Here is a 22,000-nt window from a genome sequence, read left to right as displayed (position 1 = left end):
TTGTATTGGGTCGTTTTCTATTTTCTTGTTGAACACTATGGAAAAGAAAGTGTTTTTACTCTTAAACAATATTTAGATCTGCGAAATTGTTATAATGAATACTTAATAAAAATATTTTTTCAATGAAATAAGGAAAATGACGATGTTTTTTTTGTCATAACTCATTCTATAGAGATAATTTATAAATTGCGCAAAATAAATTAGTTTAATGTTTTTCACAGAAAAATGATTGCTAGTCTTAGTATGTTATTTTTATTAAAATAGAAATGTCAACCCTTTAAGCTCAGTATAATTGTAAAATTAAAGGGTTAAAGAATATTTTCAAAAAAAAAATATTAACTGAGTTATGTAGAAATTTTAATATCGCGACATTGGTCGGAAATTATCAATATGTAACTGTGTATCGCAATGTTTCCTCCATTTATTTCATATACGTTATTTTTAACATCAGATAATGTTTCCTTTAAACAATTGAAAATGAAAGTATTTTTTAAAGATATTAAATCTTTCAATCTTAAATCTAATTAATCATAATTTTAAAAAATAATTGAGTAATTAATAAAATTAATACATATATTAGCGATACTATTCTTGTCGATAGTTATCATATTGAAAATAAGGGTGATATTTAATAATTATCTGATGCACTATAATTATCCTAAGACATGGTATTAACGATATATCGGGAGAATATATTCTAAAATATCGTATCTATAATATTTTTTCATTAAGCTGAAGTCATTTTAATTAAGCTTACAAATTTCTTCGCAAAATAAAGTAGTTAATATTTATCTAATGCTCTATAATTATCCTAAGACATGGTATTAACGATATATCGGGAGAATATATTCTAAAATATCGTATCTATAATATTTTTTCATTAAATTAAAGTCATTTTAATTAAGCTTACAAATTTCTTTGCAAAATAACTTTCTCCGGCAAAAAAAGAGACAAAGACGACCATTTTATAAATTTAATTTAAAATTTAACAAATTTAACTTGACACTAAATTTAACATAACACATATTCCTTGCATTGGATATCCACATCAAGATATAAGAATAATACATTTCAGCTTATCTCAAGTCAGTTAAATATTTTGTCACATTCTCTTCTGCTTTAAACATATTGCCAACATATTTATTGATCGATTTTGACTTAATGTGTAAAAAATCTATACATAATTTAGTTAACTTCTAAAAATAGGATCTTGTTTTTGTGATTGTGAACTAGTGGTATGTCTAATCTTTTTTGTGAAAGATTTCGTTTTAGTGATATATCCACGCATTATTTTCTGGATTTAAAATTAGCGTAGAATAGGATTCAATCTGCCAGGGTCTTGTTTTAGAGCATATGTAAAAATAAAATCCAGTTTTTTATGAAGAAAAAAAACACAAAAACATATCTTGCGTAAAAAATAACATCAATAAATGACGTTATCGACTCCTAATATTGTAAAGAGATCATGTTTAAAATGAAAAATTTTACTAAGAGTTGTATTTTTAGGAAAAAATATTCGTATAGGGTTCACCAAGTTATAGCCCAAATAGATCCCTGATATTGATTAAGCATTTTCTTTAACGTTTATTTGGAATATTTTATATTATGTAAGTACTAATTTTATGCATCTCATTCACTAATGCCTTATGCCGAGGTCTTTAATTCTAGAAAAGGAAAAACACATCTAAATTTTAAGATGAACATTGGATGACTAATTGTGAAACCGAAACAGAATATTTCTTCCCGCAGAATAAAATAATAGCTCCAGACTGAAGCTATTAGAGGGCTTTCTGACCTAAAACGAATGATACTAAATCATACAAAATTCAAAAACTAGATTTCTGTTACTGGTATTAACAAGCCAATTTTGTTTAATTCCAATCAACTCCGAGTTTATTTTAACAACAGGAAAAAAACTTCAGTTTCATGAAGTTATTCAAAAGGCTTTAAAAACCCATTATTAAAACCACGTTTTTAAAAGGACGTTTTTGAAGGTAAAAATTTAAAAAATTCATACACTTTTAATTAACTCCCAATTTTGCAGGAATCTGTTTTTACAGTTAATATAATAATCCGAAAATAATTATCTAAGCACCAATTCAAACAGAAAACCTTTTAACTGCTTCATTTGTTCAGCTAAACAAATATCGGCTAATTAATATCAAACACTGAAACGGAAATACAAATCATATAAAATATCACATGCTTTATAACACAAAATATTTCTAGAAATATCTATTTCAGTCTCACTTTCACATAATATTAGATATTTTGATTTAATACGATTCTCAATGATATGGAAAAAAATAATTATCAGGAGTCAATGATTATAGTTATATAAATCATGATTTTGTTTTAATTTAAATCAGATTTTATTTATATTTAAATCTCATTTTTTGTAAAGATACTTTAAAAACTTTTATTCTTAAATGGTTACACTTCAAAAACATATTAAAAAATTAATTAAATATAATTGAAACTTAAAATATAATTAAAAACCAATCATAATATATTTAGAATTAGAACAGAATGTAAAAAATTGTTTCATAGTAATATATAATGCATGCAAATTTAATAAAAATGGAATAGAAATATATCTTTAATTTTAAATTTCTGAAAAAACAGACTAAAATGACCAAATAAAATTTTTTTTGAATCTTAAACTTTTTAATAAACAAAATAATTTGTGTTACTTTATTTAAGTAGAAATTAGGCGTTTAGTTTAACGGCAGTTCCACAAATATTTTTATAAAGAAAAATTTATCGTACCTATTTCTTTAAAAATTAATAACAAAAATCACACTTTTTCGAAAAGCAATTCAAATTTATCGATACGCAGCTTTCTTTTTAAATGCCATATTAGGATAATTTCTCTTTATTGTTTAAACATTAAGAATCACAAATATATTAGCAATATATATAAAATTGGATTTGCAAAATTATATTTTGAAATTAAGAATTTATTTTAAAATAATTATGACAATCGAGTTTTTTTCCATGAAAAAAAAATACAATATTTATTGAATAACTACTTTTTACTGTTATATATGATTTAAAAAAAAATTGCATTGAACTTTCACTTTCTCCCCAATTCTCATTCTGAAAACTCCGAAAGCATTATGAATATATAAATTGCTGTTTCAAACGTGGTGAAATTAATTACAAAAAATAATGTAATTTCGCCAATTGAAATTTAATAATAAATACATTTAGAACAAATTTTAAACTATAAAATCAATAAAAAAAATTTTAAAATCTCAAATTAAAATGGTATATAAATTTTCAAATGAATGTTGTTGTTTTTTTAAATAAAAATATTTTATTTCAATGAATTTTTTTAGTAAAATCATTTGATTTAAAAGAATAAGAGAAAATAATTTCCAAAATATAATGAAACGTGATGCAGTATGCGCGCGTAGCTGCAATTGACCCTTAACACAGTTCCCTTGTTAGAGAAAACAATAAATAATAAATAGCGTTCTTTTTTTTATATTTATTTTTATAGAAAGGCTTGGCGCAAGGCCAACTTTACCGGTTGTTGCCTTGTAAAAGAGAAATCCTTTGAGAGAATTCGGTAGAAATAAATGTCACTATCGTGCTTCTTCTATATGTAGATAGAAATTCTTACAACTCAGATTAGAATATCTATTTAAAGTTAACTAAATCAAGTCTTTTCACAATTGTACAATTTAAAATATATGATTATAATGAAAATATCAATGTAGCAATGAAATTTCTTAGTATATTTTAGAATGAAACAGCTTTACTAAAGTTCATATTTATTATATAAGAACTTTCACAATATATCGCTATATATTCACTATATATTCTTCACAATATATCGTTATATTAAAAATTTGATAATACCCAACATCGCTAAACACACTTTAACTATAACTACCGCCAGTATATATATTTATATTTTTAATCATATTAATTTTAAAAATAACCTCCAACAGATATAATCAGTTAAAATGTAAAACAAGCATGGAACAAAACACGAAAAATTGCACTATATTATAAGTCAAACATTGTTTAGCACTATTAAACACTTTCATTTTAATCACAACTACCACTTACAATTATATTAATACTTTCTGTCATATTAATTTTAAAAACAGCCTTCCCTAGTTACTATTAGAGAGAATGTAAAGCAAGCACAGAAGTAATACGTACGAAATTTTTCACCAAATAAATCAGACTTTGTCCAGCACTATTAAACACTTTCATTATAATAATCGCTTATACATGTTTACATATTCTATCACATTTATTTTAAAAACAACCTCCAACATTTGCTATCAGAGAAAATATAAGACAAGCATAGAATAAATGCTTACCAAAAATATCGATAGAAAGAGACAGATGTTCACAAGACAGAAGTGTTTACTGGTCAAAAGCAGATGAGATTTTGGCCTTTACTCTTCGAAATTCAGAATCAGTTTGAAAAAAATAAAAGTACAAAAAGTTGTCGTGGGAGTCCGGTCAATGCACGCTTCTTGGTTTTAATCTTAATTTCAGGTTCTCATTTTTAAATAAAGGTATACAGAAGTAAAAAAGCAATTCCTTATAAACAAAAGAATTATATTTGACGCGCAACCCAAAATTAAACAAACGTTTCTGATAATGCATGTTTCTAATAACACAGAATCAGAGATTAATTGCGACGCAAAAACACCGACAATTCCACATTTTCCTGTTTTAAACCAACAAAAATGAAGGTAATGGGATTTTAAAACCTAGCTTACCAACTTTAATTCACCGCCCGTTTTATAAATTCATCAAAAATACGAAATAAGATTAAAAAACACGACACTTTCAATTTGAAAAACTAGTATTCGCATTCATAGTCAGACGACTTTTAATTTATTATATGTTTATTTTTATAGGCGACGCTGTTCATAGAGAATCGAGTTTAAACCAGTCATTTTTCGGTGACGCGATAAGGTCAATGATTTTAAAGCTATAATTTCTATAATTTGGGTAAAGCAAACATAACCTAAAACGAATTTAATTTTAAGAAGACGATAGCGGCTTTCTTTGAATTGGGAATAAATGCTTTTCTTAATATTTTTTTTTTATTATTACAAAAGGTTTCCTTGGATTTATGCACAATAATCAGCAAAAACCACTACTTTTGCGCGTAATAGTACGTAATAGTAAATATTAAAAAACTAAATTATAAGGATCACAACTGTCGGCAAGGTATTAACAGAATCGCTGGAGAAATTATAGCCATTAATAGTAAACAGACCTAGAATTTCGTTTAATAGAAATTCGATAAATTAACAATTATAATATCCGGGTGTCCATCTTTCAGACTAACTGAAGGTTATAGAGATTTTCAAGAACCTTCAAGCTGAGTGTGAGCGAGGTCACAAGATATTAAAATTTTGCTCACGAGCTTTCGTAATCAGAGCACAATTTTTTTAATGATAACACCAAAAACACAATTTCAATTATTACAAGTTTTTTTTTTAAAAAAAGTGCATCGTTATAATTTTTATAAGCAAATTGTTTTTTGACTCAAATATATTATCGTATCCCTTTGACACAGAATTTTTATTGAACTTATTTTTCACTTTTTTTTGCTTTAATTTGTATTAATTTAGGTCAAAATATGGAGAAAAAAAATGATATTTAATTTATGGGTATAAAATACAGCATGAAACATTGGCGTCTTCTTCTGCGTTAAAAAGTAAAATCTTACACTGCTCACTTCCTAACAATTTTTAAAATTTGCACTTATTTGGAGTTATTTAGATCTAAGAAAAACAGCTATTCCTCAAATTTCTTTAATTTACAAAATCAATTAGAGATAAATTTCGATAATCTAACAAATTTTTCAGTAACTAATAGAATGTTATTTTAATAATTAAAAAATACCAAAATATATTTTTGCCTAAAATTAGAGCGTCAGAAAAAAAACAAATAAATAAAATAAAAAAAAATTTAAAATATATATATATATACATAATATATATTATACATAAAAGGGACACCGGTGTCCCATTTGCGTCAAAGGGTTACGTTGTATTTACAGATTCATTCCTGATTAATCTTTAACAAAAATGCTCGCTGTCGATATTGTAAAAATTAAAAATTCAACAAAAAAAATTAAATCAAACTTCGTTTTTATTAATGAAGTCTAAACTTAATTATTTGAATTAAACAAATAAATATGCATGAAAAAAAAATTTAATCTAATCCTAATTCAGGTTGGATATAGAAAATTATATTTATTAAATAACTAAAATTATATTTATTAAATAACTAAAATTATATTTATTAAATAACTAAAATTATATTTATTAAATAACTAAAATTATATTTATAAAATGATCTTTAATTATTTTTTGCATAGATATAAACTTAAAGGAGAAAAAATGCTGCAATACACCCCAAGCCTTTCTTGTGTTTTATCAGATTTCGAAGGAATTTTTTATTCTTCCACACCAGAACATTAATTGAAGCTTCCCGATGCGTATATTTCCCCCCTTCATTTTTGATAAAGATTCTAAAAATATATATATCACGAGAGGCAATTACGAAATATCCTGTATATTTTTGAATAATAATTCGAAAAAATTCGCTATATCTTCCAGTTTTCGAACTATTTATAATCAATTAAAACTAGTAACATTGAAATATAGCAGGAATAAATAATAGCATAAATACAAACAAAATATACAAATATTTAGGAATAAATTATATATGCAGCAATTTGAATCCAATGAATCAAAACATTTAAATTCAAGAAAAATAGTTACTTCTAAAGAATTCAAGCATAAAGATTCGTCAGATAAACAAGACATTTCGTAATTACATTACTCAGCTGATACAACTATCATAAAAAATAACGAGGCAAAAGTGATTTAAAAATAGATAAATGACTTTAAACAGACAACTCTTCGGCAGGTTTTTGTCAAATACGCAACAAGGCAGAGCAAAACAAGAATTATTTTCTTTAAGGGGACAAAGGATTTTAAAGGTGAAAATTTCAGTAATTTTTTTATTTTAATTTAGGTTCCCAAACTTTTTGGCTCACCGAACTTTTCTATCCAATATTTTTTCAAGGATTAAAAAGTTTTTTAACATTTGTTAAGCAATTGAAAAAACTTTCTGACGCTTGCTTTCTCCAAGGTGGCAGACTTTTAATCACTGTTAGAGTCACAGTATGATAAAAAGTGTACTAAGTGTAAAAGTGCTGTGAATATAGGACGTTCCCAAGGGATAGAGCGACCTGGGTTCGAATCCCAGCTGTGCCTGCTTGATACGAATTCTGTTCCTGACTGTCAGGGTCTTGCATTGATAAATATGTGTTTTTGTGGGGGGGGGGGAGATATTATTTTAAGGAAGTAGTTACAGTTTTAAAATTATTAATTCATGTCTCCGTTTTTTAAAAAGAATCTTGTGAAGGGTCCACTTTTAAAATGAAAATATCGTATTCGTTCAAGATAAAAATGTTTTGTGAAAGGTTCGTTTTAACGATAGAAAAATTTGTGAAGTGTCCGTTTTGGCAGTAAAATATTTTGTGAACGATAAAGAGTTTTGGGATATAAACGATAAAAAATTTTGGGATGGACTCTGAACGGACAAAAATTTTCCCAAAATTGTAACCTGGTTCATGAACAATTATCGTCTTGAAATAAAATGTTAATATGTGTGCGAATGAGATAATGATGATTAGTTTTTTCCTATGATTTTACAAGTATCTTTTATTAGCGTAGTCTGTTCAATTTTCAAGTTATAATGCCAAAATGTATTTCTAAAAAAAAAATATAATAAAAATAAAAAAATAATCGCACAAAAATTTTTTTTTATTTAATTTAAAATTTGCTAAGTAATGATAATAACATTTTCCCAAATTATAATAAAATTTCGGATCAAACTACGGTAAGAAGTACCGTTTTGGTGCCTGTACTTTTGATCGTAAAATCCATTTTTACTAAAAAGTTTACGGAACAAAGTATTTGATATATCCAAATTTTTACAGTAGTATTTACTATAAAATCACTGTATCACTGTAATTAAATAAATATTACTGTAAAAATTACGGTGAAATAGATTTTAGTAATGACGCACCCAAGTGCCAGTACTATTCACGGTAAATTAATCCAAAAATTTTTACAACGTAGAGTTCAGTGAAAATTTTAATTGAGTGTAAAATAATGTCAATAATACAACTAACTCAAATGACATTAATCTTTTTTCATCGGAGAATACTAAACTATAGTTCCTTAATTACTAAAACTATAGAGTTTTAGTAATTAAGGAAAATGAAATAAAATTTAAAAAAAGTGTTGAAAGTTAATAATAATTTGGTAAATTGTAATTATTCTGTCAGGTTATCACAGAAAAAGACTGAATAATATTAGTTCCGAGGGCTCGTAATTTTCGAATTAGTTATAAGCAAACATTTTTATTGTAATGCAAACAAAAAAATATCATTAGACATTAAATAAATAGAACTATTTTAGTTACAATCTTTCTCCCCCATATTAATAAGTTTAACAAACAAATAATAGAGCTAAATGAAACGGGAATAAATCAAACACACATAAAAATACAAAAAGTAGTGCAATGCAATTCAAAAGTTATCTACATTGTCCACATAAGAAGTCAGACTGGGAAAAATTTACTTAAAAATAAGAAAAAACGCGATTAATGGGGATGGGGAAAACGAAGAAAAAGAAAACGAAACTATTCCATTCTTACGGAAACAAAATAAAAAATGAATAGTGGGAAAATGTTAACTTACGTAGCTTATCCGTTAAGTGATTCGAGATTGATATCAATTCATTGAACTTCTACTACTGAAAGTAGCGTAGCACGACCACTAAATCCAAACTTAAGAAATTTAAAAATTGCGAGAAATATTTAATTTGATGCTCAAGAAAATAAAACGCTAGTGCTGCTTATTTCTTCTGTTTTTATGGGTGTTTTTAAAAGATTTTTTTTCTGGTCAAGAAAATTAAAAAAAAAAAAAAAAAAATTGCCAGTTGCTGAGAATTTTCCTTCTAGAATAAAATCAATTATTAATTCTCCATTTGATATATTTTTAGAAGCCTAAAACACGCACTGCAGAAATAAATTGCTTACATTGCAAAAAGTTTTTTTTTTTCTTCATTTTTTTTTTACATTTTACGTTACTTTATACCCAGCATAAAGCTTGTTTATAACCAGCATAAAGATGGAGAGAGAACTCTAAAACAAAACAGTCTTAATTAAGTGAAGTGTTTAACCTACCAAAATATCAATGATTGTTTTGTTCTTAATCCTCAATAATACTTTTTAAAACTTATAAAAGCTGAACCAAATAAGGAATTGTAAACGGTGTTAAAGAAACCATTCATATCCTTAAAATATTAGAAAAATACATTTATGCTTCGAATATCAATTATATACCGAGCACCCTTGGTCCCTACGCAGGGTGATCAAAGTGGTCACCCGCCAGCTTACTGACCGCAGCCAGTTATGCTCGACTTCGCTGTTCTACTGGGAACAATGTCTTTACGATCAGTCCACTGCGGGACATCAATTATTAGGAAAACTTTTTCCATAAAACATTTGACAGATCTTAAACCTTAAAGAAAATACAAACTAGAATTTTAAAATATTTGTCAAGTCATCAAAAATTATTTAAAAGAAAACTTCGATGTAAATGAACGTTGAAGTAGATTAAATTTTTTTAAAGGTTTCATTTTATATAAAAATATCGAATGGTATAATTTTCACACATCTGTATATTTCTATGAAAAAAAAAAAAACAATCGAAATATTTCATGTTTGCAAGAGTTAAACTTTCGCTCGATTGGCTATTTCTTTCATACATCAAACTCAAATTCTTTTAAACATAGGTTTGTTTGAAATATATAACGGGGTTTTTACACGGAAAAAAATAAAAAAAATAGTTACTTAGAAAATTATTCGGTGACCGAATACCGAATAGGTAATTAGTATTCAGCAAGCAGAATATCCGGTTGGTTGAATAGTTAGTTGACCGAATATTCGTTTCTCGAAAATAACAGCCACTCTATAGAATTTCTTAACGCAAAATGACTTACAAAATTATATGGCCTATCCCTAACACACTAATAACTCTATTTGGTTTAATTAAGAAAAAAAAATCTAACCAAATTTTTAGAATACAGTTCTTACATTTCAGAAATAAAAATACTTCTTATATTTTTATTTATTAATTATTTTACAAAACGACAAGTGATGTTCTATTATCTTTAATACTTTCAAAATCGACGAGAAAACTGAAAACAGTATATCCTCTAATATTCCATAAAAGAAAGTTTTCTGGTAGATGTCAATCATACATAGATAAGGTAAGCAACAGAGAGAAAAAAAAATGGAGCAAAAGAATTTATACCAGGGCGCAAAAAGACATTTCTTAAAAAACTGTGTTCAATCAGGAATTTTACTGATGTCGCAAGGTTAAATATTTTTCTTCATCACAAACAAAGACGTTTGAAGAATTTTGATGACATCAGTAAGTGTTCGTAACTGATAAAAAAAATGTGCATAAACCATGGCTTTAAGCTTTAATTTCTACATCGCTTCTAATAAATGTAGGGCACAATTAATTTTCGAAAACGTCAGAATTTTTTGATGTGATGCAATAAGTAGACTCAGACTGCGTACTCTTCCCGACGATGAAAAAAAAAAAAAAAAAAATTGTGATAGAAGTGGGTCACAGCCAGATCTTTCTCTGATAATTTTCATATAATCAGCAAATTCCTTAAAAACGTTAAACAGTTTCAGAAAAAAAGCAACACAAATCATTCATCAAAAAAAGCGATAAGGGGAAAAATAATTAATTAAAAACCTATCAGATATTTATTATTGATATCTGGATAGACGTGGAGTCATCAATATATTTGTCTACATTTCTTTTAAACAATCCTAAAATATATTATCTTACCAATTTTAAATCACTAAAGTAACATAACACCTATAAGATAACTTATCCAGAGTAGTTGCAAAATTTGCGTTACTTAACCAATTTAACCTCTGACAACTAAATTAAATCAGAGTTATTAATCATTCGACTAATGAACGTACTTATTTTTGCACTTCCTTATTTATGTTAAACAGATAAGTGTAACTTCGAATGTTTAACTATCAAGAAATAAAAATCAATCACAAATTTGCATAATACGTTTGCTTGTTGGGATCTTCGGTTGCTTCTTTTCATTAAAATCTAAAAATATTGAATATTTTAAGGGTCACTCTAGAAAACAAATGAAAAACAAAGTTTAACATTTCAAGTCAGTGGTAGCAGCGGTTAGCAAGGTACACATTTTTTTTAAAAAATAACAGGACAATACCGCCTCTTTTCTGTCGAAAACAACTGCTATTTAAAAAAGAAAAAAAAATAGGGAAAAAAAGCTTTATCACATATTTGGGAGTGAAGATCAAAGCCTAGAAACATAACGGGCATCTAACAATGATAACTGGACATGAAGGCCACGATTACCGAGCCGGGCAGTGGATTACAATCTACTAATTTAGAATAATAATCGCAACTTCCAGGAAAAAAGTTACAAATCTTTCATCAAATTCCAAAAGAGAGAAACTAATTTTTAAAACTGTCATATATCTAATTTTGACATCTGTCTGGACGTAGAGTACTCGATATATTTTACTAGTACTTTTTAATATCCCAAAAATATATCTTTCCAATTTCAAAGCAACGATAACATACTTAGTCTCCAACGCTTGTTAAAAGATTTGCATCACTTCCTCAATAATGCTAATTCAAAAACCGATCACAAATTTATTTACTACGTCTGCTTATTGGAGTGATCAACATATTTGGTTGCTTCTTTTCATTAAAATTTCACTCGAGAAATACGCAAACAAAACAATTAGGCACCAATTTTTTGAAATCAAAGGACATTGCCACCCTTACTTTCTTGACAGCCAAAAAAACCGCAACAGCTATTTTGAAGAAGAAAAAAAAAAAGGTTGGGCTGATGTTCAGAAAGGAAGGGCAGAGACTAGAAATATCGCGAGCAACAAGCAATGATAACTGGACAGGAAGACTGCAATTCCCACGCAGCGCGTAGCAACACCAAACACGGCATTGCTTTCACCGAATGGCAGAACGCGATTACCCCTGCAGGCCGGAAAACCGCCGGTTCTCTCAACAACAGAAAAAGTATTAAAGTAAAAAATAAAAAAACAAATTCAGGTTTCAGATCAGTGGAGAGAGTTACCAAAAACCGGTCTTCTATAGTCTGAGGTCGTGATTGGAAAAGCATGCTTCGAGCCTTAGAGGCGACGAAGGGATGTCTGCGCAGGTTCCGCACCGATTTTATTTAAGTGAGTCAGCTGGTAGGAGGATCACGATCTTACTTTTTTCTTCTCTTTTTATTTTGATTTTTTTTCCCCTCCTTGCGTTTCTTTCATTTTTTTAAAGCAAGAACAGTAGGTGTCCTGAAAATATGAGCTTCACCCTATTACCTACCCCACCGTAAAAAAAAGATTAGTTTTGAAGAGAGAATAAAAAAATAGTTCTACGTATAACCTTGAGGAAAGGAGATTTACAAATGAATTCAATACCGAAAAGAATTAAATATAATTAAAGACTGGCTTGGCGACAGTTAAAAAATTTCCTGACAACTGGGCCGAACTACTTGAAAATTTTAGCCTCTACAGAAGCGGGTTTAAAGCCTAATATTCAATATTTCTTTAAGTATAGAGAGGAACTATTTTTTGACCTTGAGGGACGGATATTCAGCAGCAATAATACTGAAAACAAAATTAAAACTGGCTAGACGACAGTTTGAAAATTTCTTTATTACCAAAAAATTTTAGTCTCTGTAAAGGCATGTTTTTAGCGTAAATAATATCCTTAACCCCACCGTTAAAAAAATTTGTTTTGAAGAGAGAACAAATTCCTAGGCTTAACCTTGAGGAAAAGAGATTTACATTGAATTCAATACCGAAAAGAATTAAAAAATATAATTAAAGGACTGGCTTGACGAAGCATTTCTTTCCAGCTAGGCCGAACTTCTAGAAAATTTTAGTCTCTACAGAGAGGGGCGTGTTTTAAGCCTAAACAATAATACCACAAAAGCATTTTCTAACCAACATCAATCATAACTGAGTTGTATAAATCTCAAATAACAGAGGAATAGAAGATGGCAACCAAAATATAAAATAGTTTGAGTTTGACCTTGAAATGACAATGAACCAACCATTGTTCTCCCTGACTCCTATTTTGTCATATTTCATCACTCTTAAAGTAATTTCAGAAAGTAGTGATGTCTCTAAACTGTGAAGAAAAAAAAATATTTGCATGACAGATCGTAAAAAGAAATTCTTGACACTATGACATTAAATAGTTAAAAAAAAAAAATCTTGACATCCAATTGTTAAAGGAAAAATGGCAACTAGAATCCGTCAGTGTCACAAATAGCATTATTTTCCATCTCTACACAAATTGCACGATAAAAATGAAAGAAAGAAAACATGGTTACTCAACGATATGGTAGGGGAAAAAAAAAGGCAGCCGTACGGTGACTGTCAAAAGTTAGTACGAGGTCAATCCGTTAACGCAAATATCTTACCAAAATCAGTTAAAAAATAAATTAATCAACGATAGATGAATCTAACTCTGAATTGCAATTTAGTGTCAGTTGGATTAAGATTAAACATTTTTGTTTTATCATGAAATCATTTTAAGATGATTTTGGACCCGATTACGGATCCCTCACATTTAACGCGTAAACGGACTTAGCAAAATTTTTCTTGTGTAAAACGCAGTAAATAACGCTTAAATTCATAATTTTAAAGCTATAACTCCTTGGAAAATACGGTTTGGTTTTTAGTTCCAATTTCGTAATATATATATTGCTCGTTACCAAGCTCTATTTCACAAATTCTAAAATTCTTGCTTTTTTAAAAAAAATAAAATAATAAATACTAAATTAAATTCTAACAATTAAAAGAAATTGTTCTCGGAATGTTTTTCAATATTTGAGAGAGCTACAACGTCATTAATTATTCACTTTTATATAAAAAAAAAAAACATGTTAAAATCTGAAATTGGTATTAAAACGTCCAATTATTATTAGCAATTATAGACCAATTTAACAAAACGATATAAATAGTACACAAGCGCTAGGAACAGAACATAACAATAAACTCAAGAAATTATTTTTAAGTAAAAGATTGTTACAGAAATCTAATTACGAATTGCTACTAAGAGGTAAGATGCAATATTATCATAACCAGAAATTCAGTAAAAAACGCCAATGGCGAAATGAATCGAAAAATTCTAGTTTTTCTCCATGAGCGGAAAAGTTAACTTCCTGTGGGGTTATTTGAAGGTTATTTCAAGGGTAAGAATCATTCCCGTCATCTTGCTTATAGTTATAAATATAAGTGTTTATAGCATGTTTTCTTTTTTTATAACGATGCACAATTTCATTGTGAAACAATGACAAACAACAATTATTTTTCAGTTCTTCAGTTCAGTTTTAAAAAAAAAATATTCTAACTTTAATGAAGTAAAAACATTTTTGAATAACGTTAAGTTTTTGTTTCTTCTTTTTTTATGAATTTAGTTTAAATTTTTGTTGCATATCATCAGACAAACCTTAATAACCCAGTAGCAGCAACTCTCTAACAGCAGCGGGTGCTACAGATTATTACAGCAGATAATTTTTTCATCAAGATTCTGTCCGTTGGTAACCGCTCCAATCAGCCTTAAACTGCCACAGGCTAATATATTCCAGTTACTTAGATTAATACCACCAAAAGTATATTTTGAATAAGCTTAATAAGTTTTGTAAGTCAAAACAAGTTACTTATATTGGTTAAATTTAGGAGTCAAGTATTTTCTCGTTACAAAAGTAAAAATATTTTAAAAAAAAATCTTTATCTCAGGGTTAAAGATGGCGATTACGGAACACTAAATATAAATATATAACATGTATTTTATGAATCAATATCCGTGGCGTGCAGAGAGGAGGGCCAAGGGGTCAACGGTCACGGGCATTGAACAAAAAATGGACATTTACTCGACAACTAAGAATACTAAAACTTCATGTTACTGTTATTTTGATCATGAAAAAAAACTTTTAAATAGATGAATATTTGGCTGAAGGAAAATATTTCATGAAGAATAAAATCTGTTATAACAAATTTCATTTTCATTCATCAACTAAGAATATTTCGTTGAAAATAATTTTTTATTGTTAATTTTCGCTTACATGAAGTATGGGTTTAGATTTTTATAAATAATTTTTTTTTTTTTAATTCTGTTTTAGAAAAAATTCATTTCGTGAGTATTATCGAATTGAGAGGTTTTTCCCCAGGATTCTACACATCTGTACGTCACTGATCAGTATTATATTTAATGACAACACATGTGTTTATGAATTTGACATAACTAAGCTAGTACGCATTTTAGTATTTTTCCACACAGTAAGTAAAAAATAAAATAAAAAAATTCCACAAATAGTTTTGAAACAAAACTTACCACCACAAAATTCGGATTGACTATTGGAATATTACTGTTGACTAGTCATCATAAAATAGATTTTAAATCCAATGCTTTTGTTTCATGTCACAATAAAATGACTCCTGGATATATTTTTTCTAATGGACGTATAGAATTTCTTTGAATGGAACCTAAAAAAATAGAAACATTATTAATTCATTGTTGCCTTAAATAAAACGAACAAATTTTCCTTTTTTTTCCCATATGTATATAAATAAGAACTAGATCATTACAGTTCAAAAAATAAAACAAATATAAAATTTTAAAAAATAATATATAAAATAAAATTAAAAAAAAAAAACATTTCGTCTGCTTCTCTATTAGCGTTTCAAACAAATATGCTTGTAAAACAGTTCAATTCAATGATCAGTAATAACCAGACGCTGACATAAGCCATTTTGTGTGAAACAATAAACACTCTTTCCTTTTCCACCTCGTAATTTTTCAAAATACTTTATTTATTATCGACATCATAAACTAGGGTAGACCTGAAAATATAAATTTATTAGTGAGTAGCCAGTGCCCGGAAGACTCCAATAACTAAGTAGCCACTTTTTCCTCAAACCTAATAAATCGGTGACCTATTCATTTAACAGCCAATTTCTACTTTTTTTTTTGTTGTTACTTAGATTATATTTTTTTTAAAAAAATCATCTTAGAAATAATCTACGGCTATAAAAAGTTAATTTAACAATAAAAACATGTGACAAAAATTAGTTAAACATTTTACAATCAGAAAATTCAAAACGCAATAAAAATTAAAAAAAGAAGAAAAAAGATTGGAAAAAGTGACCGGTTTTTTATTATTATTATTTATTTAATTTATGGTTATTTTCACGTATATACTCTATAACTATAGAGCACAATAAAAAAAAAATCTATTAGAATTCAAATTAACAAAAATAAAGGAAACTATTAAGTTTTCAGCCATAATCATATGTTAATTTTTTTTTTTTTTTTTTTTTAAATTAAACTTAATAGCATTTCTACGTATTGCATATTCTGTCAAACGTATTAAAAAAGAAGAAAAAAAACTTAGCTAACTTATCTTGTAATTTAAAATGAAAATTAGTTAGAAAACTTGTCTAGCTCTATTTAAATAAATAAAGCTCAATATTAAAAAAAAAAAAAAAATATTAAATGTTAATTCCAGAAAATGACACCGTTCATTGAATTTCCTGCGGATTAGAGATCTATTGCCAACATCGAAGATATATTAACATAACCGATTATATTCCTTCTGATTTAATACTTAGAAAGAAGAAAATGTTAAATCACGACTTGAAGCGTTATTGACCCTCTACTTCCTTTATAAATAATACAAACTACTTTTACAAGGTTTAAGAGGTTTGGTCAAAGCATTTTTAACGAGGTTTCACTAACCATTAATTATACAATGGGTTACATAAAAAGGACAATGAGACCGATGTCCTTATTTCCTCACTGAGAATTTTTACTACTTCATAATTTTATGGCCCTCTTTCTTAATATTATTATTATTAGATGCATTTTAAATTAGTTATAACTATTTGAAGATATTAAAATTAAATGCTACGTAGCACAGTAATGGATAAAAATCTTGATTTTTTTGAGTTATACGATGAAAAAGGAATGAATAACTAAGTTTTATTTCCATATCCCAATTATTTCAGACAATCGAGATCTTACTGTATTTTTAAATTAGATTCCGTTTATAAATACTATATGCACTAACATCGAAATATAAAGCTCCAATTTCTTAAAAATTTAAAGATAAACTGAAAAAAAAATATGGTTGGTTCAGTTAAGTATAAAAAAAATGTCAAAAAATGTGTAAAAATTAAGTATCATAACCATATACAAGGAATCTCAATATATTTTATTTGGCAAAAGCTTTTGCTTCATATCTTTGCAAATTTTATCTTGCATCTGTCTTATTAAATTTCAAACAACAAATAATTTGTACACTTAATAAATGAACCAAAAAAATATATTTGTGTTTCTTTTTTTTTTTATTAAAAAAATTTGCAATTCTATGAAAACTTTAACAGCAACCTGTTAGAGCCAGAAGATTTCTTCTAATAATCTTTTGCTACATAATCAAGGAAAATTCCTCGTGAAGAAACTATACTAAAACTTAATCATAAAATAGAAAAAAAAATTTCATTAAATTGTAAACGCTGTCGCAAAATTAGCAACTTGACAACAAAATAATTGTCATCACATAATATATAGAAAGTAGATATAGAGGTTTTAACAGTTACCGCCTTATAGAAATGCTAAAACAACCTCCGTTTCATAGCATAGAATAAAACGAATATATTTTATGGACAGAGATTAAATTAAATCATTTTCGCAACGTTCCTTACAGTAAAAACAATGAAAAAGAGTAATTTTAAAAGAAATTCTTATTTTCATCAAGTTAAGTATCTGAAAGTGTTCTTTCTATCAAAAAAAAAGAGCACATTATCGGGCACGAAAGTTGCAGGGCTCTCATTTTTTTCTTCTTTTTAATGAAAAAAAAACTAGTTTCCGCAATTGAAGCACTTGCATAATGGCAACGGCTGGCATTTCTAAGCTACTAACTGTCTCAGTGACCTTTATTTCTCCTAACTTGTGCACGTTGCAAAATCTTGCGCAAGTATCTTGCTTAGGATGAGAAAGATACTATGGGAACACCTGCTTAGAGGGGAATTTTCAATCTAAAAAGCCTCCCAGATCGTTGCGTTTTTATTAAAGATTAGAAGAGTACATTGACAAATCATGAGGAAGAAAAAAGTCAGTTTTTAAGCAATCATTTCCATCTGCAATTTGTTCCGTTAAAAAAGTAAATGTGTAAAAATTAATTAAGGGGTAGCCTGCAGGAAATAAAATGGTCGTTAATGCTAAAAATAAAAGCATAAGTATTGCAAAAACACAAATGAGAAATGTGTAGCGGAAAAAATTAACCTTTATAAATTTTTTAAAAATAAAACTGAACTGGATTTATTTAGCAAAAAGTGCAAAATCATTTGATAAGAGTTCGAAATCATTGGTGGCCCATTGGTCCGAGACCAGTAAATCCCCCCTTGGACTACTATGAAATAATCACTAGTCCGTGGGACCACCAGCGCGTCTGCATTTAATGGATCGTAGAGCTACGGTTAATTCATTCAGTTGGAATGGCATGATTATAGGTTAGGGTGTAATGGAATAATTCAACGTTGCATTTCTGTGACATACCTCAGTTAATTTTTTTTCCAATTTTGAGGTTTATGTTTATCATAGAATTATTTAATTTTAAGATACAAAATGTGATTTTAAGGAATGGAAGAATTTTCTTCAAAAAACTGAATGATTTACTGAAAAGAAATCCCGTATGAATATATGATAACTGAACTCTTATATTTTAAATTAGTGGCTGACAAATCACGAATAACAAGAGCTTGATGCAGAAAAAAAAAATTTTTACGCATTATTATTTAATATTCATGTTGATCTTTCTAAATTTTATTTGAATAATAGCTGCAATTTTTTTTTATAAGACCAATTTAATATTTTATTTAATTGTTAAATCATAGTTATAATTAATCAAGTTTTATTCAAAATAAACTAATAAATATGATGATATTATGAAACATGAAAGTGATTTTAAGTAATGTACAAATACATTTAACATTAAATTTCGAGTTGACCAGTACAAAATGATGTTTATTGGCTTAAAAGAGAAGTAACTTTTATAATTTTTAAAGCTGATTTGATGATTGTTAACTTTTATAAAGTGATTTACCTCAATTATTATTAAATGCTATATAAAAATAAAGACACATTAAAAAAATCAATATCTATTTTCAGTTTACCATAGCAATCCCTTTTAGTAAACTTATGAACTCACTATAAGTCAAATTTTGATAAATTTATAATAAAATTATGAGTGCAGAAGGTAAACTAAATAATTTAACTTACTATATTTATATAAGTACAACAACTTTTAGTGCTATACCAGTAAACTCAAATGTAAAAAATAGAAAACAAAAGAAGGCAACTTTCTAAAAAACATAACATTTTTATTTTGTTTATATGAAGCATGAGCTTTTAAGTTATATAGGGAAACATTTTAGGTAATCGAGAAGGTCACCTTTTAGCTTCGGAAAGTATGATACTTATTTCATCCAATTGTAACAGATCTGTATCAATTATCTGTAACAGAATATAAATCGATAGTTAAAATTCAAAATTATGTTCTTCATAGCAATGACCTTTCGATAAACTTATTAAAACAATAAAAAGAAAACTGGTACATTCAAACGCTAAACGTAAACTAAATAACTTGCTACATCCCCAAATACAAAGTTCTTAAAATTATTTTTGCAAATAGATTCACCTGTAAAATTAAAAGTATACTTTATCATGAATTCATTAATTTACATAACTCTCGTATTTTGTCTATACAGAGACAGAGCTTTAAAAAATATACATAAAACTGCAGCGTTTAAGAAAATCGCGAAGGTCACCTTTTAACACAGCTACGTCAATACTATATTTATTTCATCCTATTTGGCTATAACAGAACATTAAAGGATAATGCTTAGGTTTTTATCCAACTGTAAACATTCCAGTTTTCTCAAAACACTAGATAAAAAATATTCCATGTATTTTGAAGGGAAAGTAAATAAGTTTTGGTCTCCAGTCTCCATTTGAGTAGAGCGTGTTTTGACTGGAGGAGCACAAATAATGGCATCAATTTAAAAAAAAAAAAGAAAAGAAAAGAAAAGAAAAAAGAAAAGCAATTTACTTTAACAACGAGGTCGCTATGCGAGAAAACTAAAGCGAATTGGAAAAGGATTCATACTAAGGGGAGGGGGAGAAACGGCTTAGAGAATGCGCATAGCAGGAGCGCAAGAGGAAAAAAAAATACGAACAGCTGGGCTAGAGAGCAACATACAACAAAACGTAAGAAGTGAGACAGATTGCTTCCCCCCTGACCTCCCCACTACCCCTAAGCTACTCAGCATTTCTAATTTAAGAATTTTATCCTCTCCTACTCTAAGCTTCTTAGACTAGCAGGCGCCGAAGCCCCGCCTATGAGCATAGCGCAACGAGTTCGAAAAAAAATAAATAAAAAAAATCGGGGTCTGGCTTGTTTTGCAATAAATCCACCGTCTGCTCAATTATTGGGTACAATCTCATGGTAGTCTGTGGGCCGAACTCATTTATCATTCAAGTTCGTTCCGATAATTTGGGGGCAATTTTTTCTTTTGACAAACGATTCAGAATGTTTTAGTATTTTTAATTTCATTAAGTTCTCCAAAAATTATATGGTCATATGTAAATAACAATAGATTTTATGACGCACTCTTTTTCTGTACGCTTTCGTACTCTCATCCAGTGAAATCGTCGAATTATTTTCTCCTCCGCCAAGCTGACCAATCACACATAGTCTCTCACAGTCGCTTACATCAATGTTTGCAAGCAAATCGTTTATTGCATTGATGCTAATTTTCTCGATTTCATTTTAATCCTTAGGAAATTTTTTTAATTTAATTAAAGGTCTCTTAAGAACCAACTATATATTGATAACACTTCATTTTCCCGCTTTTTTGGTAACATTGACCGAACAGTCAAACATTATCAACACAGTCTGTAATTACATTACAGTCAAAAATTATTTTCATGCATTTTTGCTTTCAATTCATTTCGCAGATTACAATTAAGTTTAATGATGTAAAAAATGAAAGTTTATATATCTTTTACTACAAGTTTAAAAGAAATATTTGAGCACAAAAATATTTGAATACAATTATTATTTTTTTTTAACCGTATTTTTCATATAAGGGTGCTGGATTTAAAGAAACTCGGGTTAACATTAGAATCTTTAATTTCGTATAAATACAACAACAAGAAACTAATGTTTATTAGCTGAAAAATAAATAGATAATCGATAAAGTGACTTAAACATAATTAAAATATCGCACTACAGAATGTTATACACTCATTAAAATATGTATTCTAAATCCACTGCCTTCATGAATCTAAATATATACATCATACCAGGGCTCGAAAAAACTCAGAAATTTTACCCGTCTTCGATTACGGCTTGTTCAACAATATACTCGTTCTCCTTTGAAACTAACCCGTCGCTTCTAAATAAATAAAAATATAATCTCCTCTCATTTATTACAAACATTTATATAAATTGCACAATGAATTAGTAGTTACTAGGATTACAAATACTAGGATTACATTATACAGTAATAAAAGAAATATTAGGTTACTACTAGTTACCTAGTATTTCTTATGAAATAATTTAAATGACAAAGGTCAAGTTATCTGGAATGTTAATTTATCCGAGGGTACTGCGTTTTTTAAATGAATCAAATATGACGTTTGCAAGTTCCACAATCAAGCCAATGATTTACAGAGGTTTCTGCACAGAAATCTGAAAGGGGTTTTCCATTTAGGTAGATGTTCATAATTGCGTTTATAACGCTACTTGTTTAAAACTAGTACGTAATGTGT

At 27.9% G+C, this 22,000-nt stretch overlaps 1 protein-coding gene across 6 annotated transcripts in view; it reads right to left on the bottom strand.

The window, feature by feature from the left end:
* Positions 1-22,000, bottom strand: part of LOC107452613 (uncharacterized) — a 106,614-nt gene that overhangs the window by 43,705 nt on the left and 40,909 nt on the right. For all 6 annotated transcript variants that reach the window (XM_016069140.4, XM_016069141.4, XM_071187642.2 and 3 more), the window contains exon 2: positions 15,503-15,654. The gene's annotated coding sequence lies outside the window, so the exon portion shown is untranslated. The remainder of the gene's footprint in view (positions 1-15,502; positions 15,655-22,000) is intronic.

The sequence above is a fragment of the Parasteatoda tepidariorum genome, chromosome 11 (assembly GCF_982258835.1).
Source record: "Parasteatoda tepidariorum strain Cologne lab strain chromosome 11, Ptep-v5.0, whole genome shotgun sequence".
Taxonomy (NCBI): Eukaryota; Metazoa; Arthropoda; class Arachnida; order Araneae; family Theridiidae; genus Parasteatoda; species Parasteatoda tepidariorum.
Note: the sequence above shows the minus strand (reverse complement) of the source record. Positions and strands in the feature narration are given on the sequence as shown.